Source organism: Dama dama, chromosome 1 (assembly GCF_033118175.1).
Source record: "Dama dama isolate Ldn47 chromosome 1, ASM3311817v1, whole genome shotgun sequence".
Classification (NCBI taxonomy): Eukaryota; Metazoa; Chordata; class Mammalia; order Artiodactyla; family Cervidae; genus Dama; species Dama dama.
In genome coordinates, this window is record NC_083681.1 from 85,101,455 (window position 1) to 85,115,224 (window position 13,770).

The following is a 13,770-nucleotide window of genomic DNA, read 5'->3' on the forward strand; positions in this document are numbered from 1 at the left end:
TTCCCAGGTGGCGCTAGTGGTAAAAACCCTCCTGCCAATGCAGGAGATTTAAGAGACCCAGTTTTGATCCCTGGAGGTCAGGAAGATCCCCTGGAGGAGGGCATGGCAACCCACTCCAAGATTCTTGCCTGGAGAATCCCATGGACAGAGGAGCCTGGCAGGCTACAGTCCACGGGGTCGCAAAGAGTCGGACTTAACAGGACGTGACCAAGGGGCTCAGTCAGTTTCAGAGGTGACCTTGGTTCTGGGCTCTGCTTCTGTGGCCTTGGGGCAGGACGGCACACTTCTCTCAGGTTCCAGACGGGGGACATTGCACCCTGGACAGCTGAGCATGAAGCAAGGGGATGTCCCTCCTCAACTTGGTGGGTGGTGAGGGGTCTGAGACAGGAGGAGGGACCAGAGACCCCAAAGGAAGGCGTCCCCTTGGCATCACTGGCTCTGCACACGGACAGAGGGCCCCAGAGGATGCCAGGGCTTCAGGGGCTGGACAGGCAGGGCGCCGACCCCCACTGGAGCCCCCGTGGGGGACTGTCCTGGTTACAGTCACACGTGCGGCCAGTGACCTCTGGACATAACAATAAGCCTGTGCCTTTTTATAGCCAGGCCTTTTCCAGACATTGCTGCAGCAGCTGCTGCTCCCGTGCCTGACCCCACCCCTCACCTTCTTCCTCCAGGTGCAGCTCAGAGGCCTCCTCCTCCTCCTCATAGCCCCCGGCCACCTCTCGTAGCCGCGTGGTCATGTCCGACTCTTTATGACCCCGTGGACCGCAGCACGCCAGGCTTCCCTGTCCATCACCATCTCCCGGAGTCCACCCAAACTCATGTCCATTGAGTCAGTGATGCCATCCAACCATCCCATCCTCTGTCGTCTCCTTCTCCTCCTGCCCTCAGTCTTTCCCAGCATCAGGGTCTTTTCCAGTGAGTCAGCTCTTCGCATCAGGTGGTCAGAGTATTGGAGCTTCAGCTTCAGCATCAGTCCTTCCAATGGATATTCAGGGTTGATTTCCTTTAGGACTGACTGGTTGGATCTCCCTGGTTGGATCTCCTTGGTGCCTCCCAAGGCACCAGTCCTCCGGGCTTCTCTGTGAGATTTCCCAGGCAAGGATATTGGAGTGGGTTGCCATTTCCTCAACTAGGGGAATCTTCCCAACTGAGAGATTGCAATGCAGGCGGATTCTTTACCACTGAGCCACCAGTGACATCCAGTCACCTGGTGTCCCCTACACTTCCTCTGAAAACTGTGGGTTGCTTCTGTCTCCATGGGTGTGCTGCTCTGATGATTCATATGAATGAAATCAAGGACATGTGACCCTGCTGTCTGCTCCTGTGACCTCAGGGTCCATGCACGTGGGGCCAGGTGCCAGGGCTTTATCTTTCTGACTGATGTTCCTTCAGGGAATGGGAGAGCCATTTATAGGCTCAAATAAAAGTGATGGCCTGTGAATTCTGCTTTGACGGAGCAACCCCAGGGAGGATGAGCAAACAGTGGACGCCCTCACCCAGTCCCAGCCCCGCGTGCCCCTCTGGCAGCCCCCAGCCTTCCCCCAGCTGGAGTCCCCTCTTCCTTCACCAGCCTGTGGGGGGAGGGGCGTGTGGTCCCCAGACAGTGGAGCCAAACCCTATAACATCTCACCTGAGTTAAAAGATTGGAGCTTCAGCATCAGTCCTTCCAATGGATATTTAGGGTTGATTTCCTTTAGGATTGACGGGTTTGATCTCCTTGAAGTCCAAGGGGCTCTCAAGAGTCTTCCCCAACACCACAGTTCAAAAGCATTAATTCTTCGGCGCTCAGCTTTCTTTATAGTCCAACTCTCACATCCATACATGACCACTGGAAAAACCATAGCCTTGACTAGACGGACCTTTGTCGGCAAAGTGATGTCTCTGCTTTTTAATATGTTGTCTGGGTTTTTCACAGTTTTTCTTCCAAGGAGCAGTGTCTTTTAATTTCTATATATGAGGAAATGCAAAGATTGGGATCATGAAATCAGTTCCTGAAAATATCTTAACTATCCAAAGACCTGTTCCACCAGTTTCCCTGGGGCACAGAGTGCCTCACTCTGCACCCTGAATTTCCCTCGGGGGTGTTGAAAGTCAGCAGCTTCAGCAGCACAGAGTTAAATCTCCATGGAGGCAGATTGAAGAAGGACTTCATAGGGCCTGGACCCCATCTCAGGCCTGTCCATGTTGACCATGCTCGGCCACCTCTCCAGTGGACTCTGAACTCCGTGTTTAGTGTCTGTGGAAACGACGACAGAAGGATAAGACCCTCTCCGGAGAGGGGAGTCTTGAAGAGAGTATCCAGGTTACTTATCACCTAAGAGAACACAGACACTCATCACCCCTTCCTCCAGACAGGCCATAAATTTTTCTGTACCTGTCGGAGTGTAACCTCGTGCTTATTGATTATTGGCTAATTGTTTAACTGTCTGAGCACATGGCACATGAGTGATGGGGTTATTGGGATTGTATTTACCCTCCCTTAGTTTATGTAAGTCTCAAGGAATTTGCGGTGGTGGGTTCGGACACGTACACATGGGGTATAAAAGATTTTCACAAATGCTGGACAGGGTCCTTGGCTAAGAGGAGACTCTGCCTTGGGCCCGCCAGTGTAATAAACTGCACTCCACTATCTGCATTGCCCTTCTGAGTGAGTTTGTTTCCCCGAAAGCGTGGCTATAACATTTGGTGCATTGGCCAGGAAACTCCTCACTTTGAGGAGACAGGTCTCATTTGAGGCCACCCCGAGGCTTTGTAGCTTGAATCTCCTAGAGGGGGGAAGGCGCCTCGCCCCTCTGGAAGGATTCTGGTTTTCAACGCCCAGACCTTTCACGTCAGCAGGTAGTGGACGGCAGCAGGGGAACTGAGCGCTCAGGTGAGGAGGGACCCACCCGGCAGGGTGGAAGAGGGGCCTGATCGCCCCCCTGGGAGGGACTATAAGGAGCGGGGACCCACAGGAGCCTGGAAGAGGCAGGTGGCGATTGCTTGGTACACAGGTCGGCGAGCGTGCTAGGGTTTAGGAAGGAAATTTGTGATGGTCATTTAGGAGGTGTGTCCATGCCGTCTTGGGGAAAATTATTACCAAGCGATCGCCAGGGGATTTTTAGGATAAGAAACTGGTCCTTGTATGCTCGTATTCTGCCCTCCCCCAGGAGGTGTCCTATCTGCTGTGAAATTCTTGACCCCCTCGGAATTGTTAGGCTAGAAGGAGGGGGATACAGAAGTGAGTATGAATTGGCTTTTCCAGAGATGGCCTGGGACATGGGATATTTAACCCATCTGTGTTTTCATCCACACCTGATCAAGCCCAAAAGGCAGACGGACTTTAAGGGAGAAACAGTCTCGGACCATGTGATGTTCTGGTTCGGCTGTGCTGACCGGCAGGTGAAGACTTGCTGATCCCCCTTCTCCCTCTGGGATCTGGCAGGTAAGGCTCTTCTCACCCCAGTTAGGAAGGAGGCAGAATGGCAATTTAAGTGTCACTGAGTGGAAATATCAGAAGTACATAGGGTACTGAGAACTTCGTAGACAGAACGAAAAGGAAAAGTAGAAGAAGGTCTGAGAAGGTAAGCAAGATGGAGGGAAGTGAATCTAAGGCAACTGTATTGGAGTGCATGATTAAAAATTTAAAGAAGGGATTAGGAGGAGACTATGGGGTGAAGATGAAGCCTAACTGCCTCCACATACTCTGTGAGGTCGAATGGACCCCAATGAGAGCAGGATGGCCACCAGAGAACACCGTGAACTCAAAAATAGTGGAAGCAGTCTATACAGTAGTCACAGGAGAGCCAGGGCACCTGGATCTATATCCATCTATTGACTCATGGCTAGGGTTAGCTTGAGACCCTCCTACTTGGACAAGGTTCTGTATCCAGAAGGGAAAGGGAAAAATATTAAGGGCACAAAAATTGACTGATGATAAAAAAGGAAATTCTACAGGATTTGGACGGGGATGACCTGACCCCACCCCCATGCTGGATAATGACACGCCTGCCTCCCAGTGCTTCACCAGGACCGGAGGCCGCCTTAATGCCTGATCCAGGGCCAGGTGAAGTTTCTGCAACAGCCACTACTCCTCCGCCAGCTTTCCCGGAGTTCGTAGAGCCGCTGTTTGGGCAGGCTCCGATCCAAGTGACAGAAGCCTCTGGCCAACACTTCCAGGATCCGGCTCCAACCTATCTGTCCAAGCTATACCCGCCTCTCCCGGTGAGTACTGACAAGAGGGGGAGGGAGACGTTGGAATTAAGCAGAGACCGCGCTCTGCCAGAGAGCTGGAGGGAACGAAAGAGAACAGACAAGAGACTTACAGTGCAACTCGGGCCCTCCAGAAAACCTCATCTGCCCCAGGGACAGGACAGCCCTTCAGCCAGTCCCAACAGAGGCCCCGGGTCCCGTTACAGCCAAACCAGTGTGCCCCAGCTTTTGGCCACTGGAAGAATGAATGCCCTAAGGCAAGGAAGGAAGAGGAAGCTCCCTCAGTTGTGGGGCTTGCTGACTTGGAAATTAAATAGGGCTGCTCGGGCTCAGAGATATCAGGTCCCCGAGAGCCCATGGTAACCTTAAAAGTGGGGACCAAGACATTGACTTCATGGTGGATACAGGAGCAGAACTGTCGGTAGTAACAAAACCTGTGGCACCTCTGTCCACAAAGACTACCGCTGTAACTGGGGTATCGGGAGAAGAGATGATTAAATCATTTTGCCAGCCCAGAAAATGTCAGATGGGAGGGGGGGGGGGGCATCAAGTGATTCATGAATTCCTCTACATTCCTGAGTGCCCAGGACCCCTGTTGGGAAGAGACTTGCTCTCCAAACTAGGAGCACAAGTGACTTTCTCCCCTGAGGAGAGGCCCACCTTCTGGACGGACTCTAGGACTTATTTGCCCTCTCTCTCATCTCCAAGATGAGTGAAGGTTGCATGAGCCTCCGAAGGAAGAACTGGGTGGGCCGGAAGAACATGAGAGAGAGCTAACTCAATTATTCCCTGAGGTCTGGGCGGAAGACAACCCCTGCTCCCCCCAGACTGGATAATATCAAGCCCCAGTGATAATAGAGCTCCAACCAGGCACCATCCCGGTTACAAAGCACCAGTACCCGCTACCAATAGAGGCCTGGGCCGGCATACTGCCCCACATCAATAGATTTGAAACAAGCAGGCATTCTAGTAGAGTGCCAGTTGGCTTGGAATATGCCAATCCTGCCAGTCAAAAGGGAAGGAGGACAGGACTATAGGCCTGTACAAGATCTCAGGCTAGTCAACCAGGCTACTGTGACTTTACATCCCATTGTTCCAAACCCCTGTACCTTACTTAGCCTCCTCCCACTGAGGACTAAAGTTTACACTGGCCTAGATCTCAAGGGTGCCTTCTTCTGCATACGCCTCGCCCCAGCATCACAGCCCATCTTTGCCTTTGAATGGGAAGATCCAGTTGGGAGCACCGAACAACAGCTCATCCGGACTCCCCCACAAGGGTTTAAGAACGCCCCAGCCATCTTTGGGGAAGCCTTGGCTTCTGACCTGGACTCATTCCATCCAGAAGAGTATGGATGTCGGCTCCTACAATACGGGGATGACCTGCTGCTGGCTGCCTGAGACCAAGGAAAAATGCTGGAAAGGGACAAATGCACTGCTCCAGCTGTTGATGGAAGCAGGGTATCCGGTGTCGAAGAAGAAGGCACAGATCTACAAAGAGGAGGTAAGGTATCTGGGGTTTCTTTTAAAGGAGGGCTCAAGGTTCCAGATCCTAATTTGGTCCTATATACTGATGGCACTAGCCTGATAAAACAAGGACAATGGCTGTCAGGTTAGCCAGAGCGGAAGGGGCCATCAAGACTGAAAAGGGATGGTGGGAATTGCCAAGTGGCAACTTATTGCTACTGGAGGAGCTGGCATACACTCTGGTAAGCCAAACACACCAGGTGGCCCACCTAGGCCATGCTGCCGGCTCACAGGTTAATGCTGCCTCTCCGATATTCAGACAAAAACCTCCAGGTATTCAGCTGAAAGGCATGCTGCCCGTTGAACACCTGGGAGTGGACTTCACTGAAATGAAACCTCACCGACAATACCATTATCTGCTGGTCATGGTATGTACATTCTCGAGATGCATAGAAGCTTTTCCTACCTGGACTGAAAGAGCACCAGAAGTAGCCCGGTGCCTGCTTGGGGAAATAGTTCCCATATTTGGACTTCCTACAAGCATTAGTTCAGGCAATGGCCCGGCTTTTGTAGCTGATTTAGTACAACAAGTAAGCAAAACTTTGGAAACTGCACACTGCATATAGGCCCAGAGTTCTGAGATGGTGGAATGAACCAACCGGACACTTGAAGAGACTCTCCAAGTGGATCATAGAGACTGACTGCTCCTGGGTAGACTTACTTCTGACGGCTCTGCTCAGACTCAGGGTGACCCCACAGTCCCAAGGCTATTCTCCATATGAAATTATGTATGGGAGGCCCCCTCCCATAATAAAACAGGTGTCAAGAAATTTGCCTCAGGTGAGGGGGGATAGGATTTCACAGCAGATGGAACTGGGTAAGGTAATAAATAGGGTAACTAAATTTGTACAAGAAAGTGTGCCGTTCCCCCTTGGGGAACAGATTCATGAGTTTATGCTTGGTAACCAAGTATGGGTCAAAGATTGGAAACATGATTCGCTAGCCCTTTGGTGAAAGGGCCCTTATGTTATTCTAACTACCCCTACTGCAGTTAAAGTTGCAGGTATTGTCCCTTGGATCCATCATACGAGGGTGAAGAGAACATACCACGCAGACCCAGAAAACGCTGAGTGGACTGTACAGAGGGACCCCGCTGACCCTCGAGAGACTAAGACCATCCTTGAGAAGAAGGAAGAGAAGATCCTGGATGAGCCCCTTCAGGATGAAGCCGCACAATCAACTCCTGCTGCTTGGCCTCATCAACGTGATTTTGAACTGAACTTCTGTTTCAACTCAGGACAATGTTTTCATCTCATGGGCACGTTCCTATGCAGACTTCCACAACACCTCCAACTGCTGGGTATGTGGGACTATGCCTCTGTCTGTGATGGATGGACTTCCTTGGTGGGTGTCACCGCTCTGCCAAGGAGATTTTAAACCACTCGGCTCTTTTCTGGGATGACAAAAAGAGACTTTCTTCTCTCTTGTCAATGATAAGCTCTCCTTTCTCTCTTGGTGTAAGACCTACAGTTGAGAGACTCAGGTCATGGGGTTACATTTGATATAAATGCCAGTGTAACAAAAGCCTAACCTACAACAAGCCCCGGTAAATCTACCTTATTTACATGCTAGGTGGACAAGATCTGTGTTTCGATGGTATGAGTATATTGCTGCCTTGTTTGTACCCTCCATAGGGACAACAGATACTATGATTAAAGTAGAGGCCTTGACTAATTTCACAAAACAGGCCCTCCTAGATAGAACAAAAGCCATCCAAGCCTTAAATGAAGAGCACATCCAAATGAGAAAAGTGGTAATTCATAATAGAATGGCTTTGGACATGCTCACAGCTGCTCAAGGAGGGACCTGTGCTATAATTCAGGTTGAATGTTGTGTATACACTCCTGACTTATCTGGCAATGTATCGACTGCTTTAGATGACATGAAAAACCAGGTAAAAGTAATGTCAAATGAAAACATTCCTTTCTGGACTTTGGTCCTATCTTGGGTGAAGGGCGATAAGTGGAAAACTATATTTACCACTGTTATAGTTGCCTTGAGAGTTCTGCTTTGTTGGCCCTGAATTTTACAATGCCTTGTGAATTTTGTAACCCAGAGGTTGATAGCATTCTCTCATGTGGGTGACCGGAGGGCTAGGATACAATATATTGCAGTAAATGATGCTCATTATGGAAACTAGGAGCATCAAGAAGGGGGAATGAAGAAGGAATTCATAGGGCCAGGACTCCATCTCAGGCCTGTCCATGCTGACCATGCTCGGCCACCTCTCCAGTGGACTCTGAACTGTGTTTAGTGTCTATGGAAATGACAACAGAAGGATAAGACCCCCTCCGGACAGGGGCATCTTGAAGATCCTATCCAGGTTACTCATCGCCTAAGAAAACACAGACCCTGATCACCTCTATCTCCGGACAGGCCATAAATTTTTCTGTATCTATTGGAGTGTAACCTCGGGCTTATTGATTATTGGCTAATTGTTTAACTGTCTGAGCACATGGCACATGAGTGATGGGGTTATTGGGATTGTATTTACCCTCCCTCAGTTTATGTGAGTCTCAAGGAATTTGGGGTGGTGGGTTTGGACAAGTACACATCGGGTATAAAAGATTTTCACAAATGCTGGTCGGGGCCCTTGGCTAAGAGGAGACTCTGCCTTGGGCCCGCCGGTGTAATAAACCGCAGTCCGCTATCTGCATTGTCCCTCTGAGTGAGTCTGTTTCCCGGAGAACGTGGCTACAAGATGGCAAATGCCCTTATTGATGTTCATGTGATTAGTCAGTCATGTCCGGCTGTTTGCGACCCCGTGGATTGTATCCCATGCATGTGTGGATGGATGGTGGCTGGAGGGTGGGATGGTGGATGGATGGATGGCTGGATAAACAGCATGGGGTCCATGCACACAGTGGAGTATGACGCAGCCATGAAAAGGCGTGACGCTCTGACACAGGCTACAGCATGGGTGGACCTTGAACACACCAGGCGGACACAGAAGCAGACGCAGACGGACTCACTGTCTTAGTCTGCTTGGGCTGCCGTAGCAAAATAGAAGGCTGGGCGCGTGAGCAACACAAATGCATTTCCTACATTTGTGGAGGCCGGAAGCCTGAGATGAGGGTGTCAGGATGGGCAGGTTCTGGTGAAAATCCGTTCCTGGTGGGGGGCGGGGTCTTCACGGTGTCCTCAGGTGGAGGAAGGGCTGAGGGGGCTCCTTGGGGGTCTCTGTCATAAGAACCGGGATCCTGTTCATGGGGTCTCCACTCATGACCTCATCACTTACCATCCCCCCAACACCCGCGCCGGTCACAGCATCACCTAGACGTCTTGATTTCAACATGTGAATTTCAGGGGACACAAACATCCAGCCCAGAATAACCACAAAGTGTATGATTCCATTTACAGGAAACCTTCGGGCAAACCCAGAGACAGGAAGTGCTGCCAGGCGCTGGGGGAGGGAAGGGCAATGGGAAGCCACAGTTCACAGGCTGGCCCAAAAAGCCTGCACCTTCCCACGCTGCAGAATAAGATAGTTCTGACTCCGAGTTGGAACTGTTTCTTTGCCTTGCTGTCTGACTTCCTTTTGTTATTATAATCACACCTAATGGCCCCCCTCTGAGAATCCCGCCCCTCTGCCAGACTGATAAGCTACAGCGCCTTTGTTCAGAGCCCCGTTCCGCTCTGGACTGCGGAAAGGGAGAAATTAACACATCGGCCTGCCTGAGGCTCACCGTTCCAGGATATTTGGAAGATTAATGGCGGTTTTTTTAGTTGGTTTCCTCTCGTCCCCCATGTCTGATTCCTGAAAGGACCTGGCATCCAGACCCCGACACGATGTTTATTTGGAGACATTCATTGGCCATCTTGTTGGTCTTCTGGCCCTAAGAATACAGCCGTGTACTTGTCTCAACACCTCCTGTCCTGCGGCAAGCACAGGGCGTTTGGATTCCTGCAGGGCCACAACCGAAAGGGCCCGGGCTCTTTGCCCTCAGCTGATCTTAATCTGCAGCCTAATCAGCTGCAAAGAGAGGGAGCTTGTTAACACACCCCTCCCAGGGCATGGGCTCACGTGGGCTGACCCCGCCCAGGGGAGGGGCCCGTCTGGGCGGAGCTCAGCACACAGGGGTCATCGCAGAGCACCCGCAGCCTGTCTCCTGACCGGAGCGGACCCTGAGCCCCTCAGAGCAAGACCTGGACTGACAGACAGCCGCTCCCGGAAGGTCCGTGACCCTGGACTTCGCTCTGTGCTTCCTCCCAACAGCAGGACTTGCAGAGGCTTCTGCTGCTCCGGGCACCGTCTCCACCCACCACCCTTCCTTTCCTGGACTCCTGGGCTCCTCTCACTAGCAGGTCTGTTCGAAACTGCCTCTCACTTGAGGGCCAGATAAAATGATTAGAAAACCAGCCAGAGCTGCAGCCCCACGTCCATCCTGACCCTCAGGACTGCGCTCCCGTTCCTTGCACTTGGCCGGCAAAACAAGGCCCATTTTCTGCCACTGTGAGCCCCTGATGGGTGAGGATTGGCTGACCCAGGGTTAGGATTAGGGAAGGCCAGCCCTTCCCAGGTGTGCCGGGATTGAGGTCTTTATAAACAACCCCTTCCAGGCAGTGGGGCTTCTCCTGTGGCTCAGAGGGTAAGGAGTCTGCCTGCAATGCAGGAGATGGGGGTTCCGTTCTTGGATCGGGAAGATCCCCTGGAGGAGGGCATAGCAACCCACTCCAGTATTCTTGCCTGGAGAATCCCATGGACGGAGGAGCCTGGCGGGCTGCGGTCCGTGCAGTTGCAGAGCCTTAGCGTGGACATGGGTAACAGAGCTTTTGGAGTTGCTGTTACAAAAAGCGGCCACTAGGCCTGAGCATTTCTTCAGGGCCCAGACTTTTTTTCCCCCCTCTCTCTGTGCATTCATTATTTTCTATTGGAGTAGAGTTGGTTTCTGAAACCATATTTATTTCAGATGTACAGGAACTTGATTCGGTGATACTCAGACGTTTATCTCTTCTTTCTTTGGGTTCTTGTTCTATCTAGGTGATGACAGTGTGTATTCCTCGTGAGCTTCAATAAGTCCCTTTTGATCATCACTTTGAGCCACAGGAATGTGTATATTCATATCGTGTATGTGGGCTTCCTGGGTGGTGCTAGCAGTAAAGAGCCTGCCTGCCAATGCAGAAGATGCAAGAGACGCGGCTTCGATCCCTGGGTCAGGAAGATCCTCTGGAGGAGGGGATGACAGCCCACCCCAGTGTTCTTGCCTGGAAAGCCCCCATGGATGGAGGAGGCTGGTGGGCTACAGTCCATGCTGTCTCAGAGTCGGACATGACTGAGCGACTAAGCACGCCCCAATATGTATGTGTTATTAGCAAATGCTTAATTTATCCCTCATCCGTAACATCTTCTCGATAATCTTAAGTTGGTTTTCTAAGTTTGTGAGTGTTTTTAACTTGGTGAGATACTTCATTTGCATTAGGTGGCTCAGATGGTAAAGCGTCTGCCTGCAATGTGGGAGACCCAGCTTCAATCCCTGGTTGGGAAGATCCCCTGGAGAAGGACATGGCAACCACTCCAGTATTCTTGACTGGAAAATCCCATGGATGGAGGAGCCTGGTGGGCTACAGTCTATGGGATCGCAAAGAGTTGGACATGACTGAGTGACTTCACCACTCACTGCACTATAATTCTCAATGATATCTCATGACGTTTGTCTTTCTCTCTCTGACCTGCGCTTAGTATGAAGATGTCTGTCCATTCATGATGCTGTTGGTGGCATTATACCAAAGTGGGCTTCTGATTGCTAAGTGTGTGCTGAGTTGCTTCAGCCGTGTCTGACTCTTTGTGACCCCATGGACTGCAGCCCGCCAGGCTCCTCTGTCCCTGGGGTTCTCCAGATGAGAATACTGAAGCAGGTTGCCATTTCCTCCTCCAGGGGATCGTCCCGCCACAGGGACTTCTGATGCTCCTGTCTCTAATAGAGATGATGAGCATCTTGTTATGTGCCTTGTGGGAATCTCTATGCCTTCTTGGAAGACATATCTGTTTCTATCTTGGGCCCTTTTATTTCTTGGGTTGCTTGTTTTGTTTTTTTGACATTGAGCTGCACAAACTCTTTCTATGTTTTGGACACAAATTCCTTGTGGGTATGTTTGATTGCACATATATATTCTCATTCTGTGAGTTGTCTTTTTCTTTTGTTGAGGGTTTCCTCTTCCATGCAAATGTTTCAGGTAGATTCGGTCCTGTTTTGTTACTTTAGGTTGATGTTTCATCATTCTAAGATCTGGAGCCCAAAAGAATTTCCTGTGATGAATGTCAAAGTGTGTCCTGTGTATATTTTCCTCAAGAATGTCACAGTCTCCATCTTCCCATTTAGATCTTGTATTTTTGTGTATGGTGTTGGGGAATATTCTAATTTCATTCTCGTTTCCATTGTTCGAGGAACCCACGCACTGTTCTTCAGAGGGGCTGTCTCCAACTTCCATTCCCAGCATCAGAGGAGGAGGGTTCCCGTTTCTCCAAGCGTCTACAGCGCTTGATGCTTGTAAAGGGCTTGACAGTGGCCATCCTGACTGGCTTGAGGTGACACCTCGTTGCAGGGTTGACGGGCACTTCCCTAATATTTAGCGATGTTGCCGTCATTGCATGTGATTTTTTTTTTTCCTTTAAGGGTGTGAGTTAAAGGTACCTGTTGAACTTGGCTCTGTGACCGTCTGCTAAGTTTTGAATTCTTGTTTGTTGACCCTCCCTGGGGGTCATCTTCTGGAGGGCAGGTGTTTACTTACAACCCCACGGACCTTGTGAATATTAAGTGCCTGGAAAGACTGAAGGAGGGAGAAGAAGGGGACGACAGAGGATGAGATGGTTGGATGGCATCATTGATTCGATGGAGTTGAGTTTGGGCAAACTCCGGGAGTCGGTGAAGGATGGGGAAGCCTGGCGTGCTCTAGTCTGTGGGGTCACAGAGTCGGACAAGACCTAGGACTGAACTGACCTGAACACAGCTTTTAGAGTTGTTGTTACAAAAAATGACCACGGGATGGCAGCATTGCTTTTGCTTCAAACTTCACTTGTCCGTTTCTGTGCATTCCTTGTTTTATTTCCGAGTAGGGTTGATTTCCACTGTCACGGGTACAGGGGCTTGGTTCAGTGATACACCGACGTCTGTCAATTCTTTCTTGGGTTCGTTTTCCCCAGATAGAGGATTACAGGGTCTCCAGGAGGCTGCCCTTTGCTATCCAACAGTTTTTTCCCGATTTTCTGTTTGATGTATATTGATGTCTTTTCCTTGCAAACTCTTCATTTATCCCACATCCATAACTTTATTTTTTTTAATAATCATAAGTTGGTTTTCTAAGTTTGTGAGTCTGTTTCTACTGCGTAGTAGCCTACATTTGCATTAATTTTAAGAAGATAGCTGTCAGTGACACCTTCTGATACTTGTCTTTCTCTCCGGGCCTATGGTAATCACTCTTTCCACCCACGCCGTTGTTACTGGCGTTATTCCGTTCTGATTGAGGCAGGGCTGGGTAGCATTGCCATGTACAGGTACACCACTCTGTCTGCGTTTTCCTGTCGATGGATATCCTGGTTGAATTTGTTGCAGGGGAAGGAAAAAAAAAAAAGGGCTTCCCTGGTGGCTTAGCTGGTAGAGAATCTGCCTGCCAATGCAGGAGACATGGATTCAATCCCTGATTGGGGAAGATCCCCTGGAGGAGGGCATGGAAACCCACTCGTGTTCTTGCCTGGAGAATCCCACGGATTCTGGCGGGCTGCAGTCCATGGGGTCACAAAGTGCTGGACACGACTGAAGTGACTGAGAATGCATGCAAAGGAAAAAAAAAAAAAAGAGTGAGTTTTTAATTTTTTCCCTTTTTTGAGAAGAAAGGAGATAAAGCCGTGAGCAGGTGTGAACATTCCTTTTTTTTTTTTTTTTTACTTTTAACTGCTCATAACTCTGAATGTCTGTAACTAAATCTGCTCTTCTGCCCCCTAACCCTGCAGGAGCTACAATAAACATTTTTTCCTTGGACTCCATGCTAAATACATCCTCTGTCTGGTGTTTATACTTACAACACCCTTCCCCTTGTACTTACAAGGCCGCAGAG

The 13,770-nt window shown here is 50.2% G+C and overlaps 1 pseudogene; it reads right to left on the reverse strand.

Moving 5' to 3' along the window:
- Positions 1–1,566: 1,566 nt before the first annotated feature.
- LOC133042737 (histone-lysine N-methyltransferase PRDM9-like) overlaps positions 1,567–13,770 on the reverse strand; it is a 52,088-nt pseudogene continuing 39,884 nt past the window's right edge.